The 2,635-nt window shown below is 43.8% G+C and overlaps 1 long non-coding RNA gene across 1 annotated transcript; it reads right to left on the minus strand.

Moving 5' to 3' along the window:
- Window positions 1-1,402: 1,402 nt before the first annotated feature.
- On the minus strand, window positions 1,403-2,635 carry LOC141408384 (uncharacterized). The gene is made up of 2 exons (XR_012422742.1): window positions 2,582-2,635; window positions 1,403-1,880 (listed from the first exon to the last, which is right to left on the minus strand). It is a non-coding gene; the product is annotated as an uncharacterized lncRNA (long non-coding RNA).

Consider the following 2,635-nt stretch of genomic DNA (forward strand, 5'->3'; position numbering starts at 1 on the left):
TAAACCATGAGTAATTATTTAGTATGATTTTTGTCCCATGCAATGTTTGAGACAAAACACTGGATATCCTGTATTTTATCTATCAATCCTATGGGAACATTTGGCATCTGAAGACATTTTGTCACAACTAGGGTTGGGGTTGCCACAACTACTGGCATCCACTGGATATAAGTTAAGAATGCTACTAAACATCCTACCGTGCACAGGACAGATCCTCCTTCCCACCCCAACAAAGAATTACCTGGCCTGAAATGTTAATAATGCTGAGGTTGAAAAATTGTGTTGTAATCTGCAATAACCAACCAGAAAAAAACAATAAAAATCAAGGACCATGCACAGCAACTATGAACTGTCTGTGTAATAACTTAAATAATTCACAAAACTATAGAGAAAACTTTGAAACTCTGCTAAAAAGTCAGAAAAGATTTTGTAAATATACAGAGAGATATTCTATGCTCTTGCAAATATTGTAAAAGTCAATTCTATCCCCAGATCAGTACATCCATTACACCTCTAATCAAAACTTGAACTGAATTTTTTCAGAGACTGGATAAATTTATTCTAAAATTTGCTTGGAAGAATAAAGAGCCATGAATAGCAAAGGTCAACTTTGAAAAAGAAGAGGGGAGGCCGGGCGCGGTGGCTCACGCCTGTAATCCCAGCACTTTGGGAGGCCGAGGCGGGCGGATCACAAGGTCAGGAGATCGAGACCACGGTGAAATCCCGTCTCTACTAAAAATACAAAACAAATGAGCCGGGCGCAGTGGCGGGCGCCTGTAGTCCCAGCTACTCGGGAGGCTGAGGCAGGAGAATGGCGTGAACCCAGGAGGTGGAGCTTGCAGTGAGCCAGGATCGCGCCACTGCACTCCAGCTTGGGCAACAGAGCAAGACTCCGTCTCAAAAAAAAAAAAAAAAAAGAAAGAAAAAGAAGAGGGGAATCTAGCCCTGCTAGATATTAGGGCACGCTATCAAGCCCTGGTAACAGAAACAGTATCTTACTGGCCCAAGAACAAGCAAAACAGATCAATGAGACAGAATAAAACACTCAGAAACAGACCCTTGCAAACTTAGACTATTTAAGAAAAAATGTCCAAAATCAGTAATAAAAGATATAATAACTCACTAATCATGTGAAAAAAAAAAAAACAAGAAGCTACTTAATGTTACATAAAAAGATGGATTCTCTGAGGGTTTTATTAATCATTTACTTGATTGGAAACAGGACCTTTAAGGTAAAAAGTAAACCTACAAATACAATTAATAGAAGACCATGTTAGTGGTCTAAGACTGAGAAAGGTCCAAAGTACAAGCCATAAAGGAAAAAAAGACTGGTGGAATTAATTATGTTTTGTTTAATGTAAGTTAATTTAGGAGAGCTAAATAATTAAACATGAGGCCAAAGTACATAAGAAAGTGGCAGTCTTTTATTGCAAATATGCGCACACTCTCAGGCGAGGTTCTCTGGTCCTCAGGTGTTGGCGGGGCGGGGTGGGGGGGGCGGAGCCTGGGAAGTCGCGCTGGCACTCTCAGGTGAGGTTCTCCAGTCCACCAATGCGGGGGCTGAAGAAGTCAGCCGGCTCCTGCCGGCAGCGGACTTTTATGCATTGGTACTGGAAGGGGGAGGGCAGTGGGCAGGATAAGGGCATGATAGGGGCGTCTCCATAGGTGTGGCCGGGTAAGTTTCCATCTCTTCAGATTGACATCACCTGGCACCTGCTCGGTTGATCTGCATCCTCCCGGGCGCGGGCTGCATTTTCCCAGGAACAGGAAAGTTGGTGAGGAAGAACCCAGAAGCAACATGGATTGTGCCTTCTTATTCACCTTCCTCCATCTTGTCCTTTCTCCCTCACCCAAACAAATTACACCGGAAGAAAGGATTCCTGGTCATTAAATGACACCATGGACAACAGGTTAGGAGAAGATACACGCAATATCTAAAGCCAACAAGGGACTAATCTAGATTAAACAAAAAACTCCAGAAAATCAGGAAGGAAAAAGAAAGCACCCTGGTTGAAAAATTAGCAGTAAATATGAAAAGGCAATTAAGAAAAATCCAAGCCGGGCGCGGTGGCTCACGCCTGTAATCCCAGCACTTTGGGAGGCCGAGGCGGGCGGATCACAAGGTCAGGAGATCGAGACCACGGTGAAACCCCGTCTCTACTAAAAATACAAAAAATTAGCCGGGCGCGGTTGTGGGCGCCTGTAGTCCCAGCTACTCGGGAGGCTGAGGCAGGAGAATGGCTTGAACCCGGGAGGCGGAGCTTGCAGTGAGCTGAGATCGCGCCACTGCACTCCAGCCTGGGCGACAGAGCGAGACTCCGTCTCAAAAAAAAAAAAAAAAAAAAAAGAAAAATCCAAAAGCCTAAGAAACATGTGAAGAGATGCTCAAGTTCATAGTAATTAGAGAGAAACGTAAATTAAAACAACTAAAAGATCTCACTTTCCACTCAACAGATTAACAATTAGAAAGTGGATAATGCCAGTGTTAGTGGAGATTTGCTGCTAGTGGGATTAGGGGCTGGGGAGGGCAGACTTTCAGAAGAATAATCTGGTAGTTCAGGGTCAAAAGAAACAAACGTACACACTGTGATCCCCCTTATCGTACTCCTGTGTAGATGCCCAGTGAGATTATCAC

The sequence above is a fragment of the Macaca fascicularis genome, chromosome 13 (assembly GCF_037993035.2).
Source record: "Macaca fascicularis isolate 582-1 chromosome 13, T2T-MFA8v1.1".
NCBI classification, from domain to species: domain Eukaryota; kingdom Metazoa; phylum Chordata; class Mammalia; order Primates; family Cercopithecidae; genus Macaca; species Macaca fascicularis.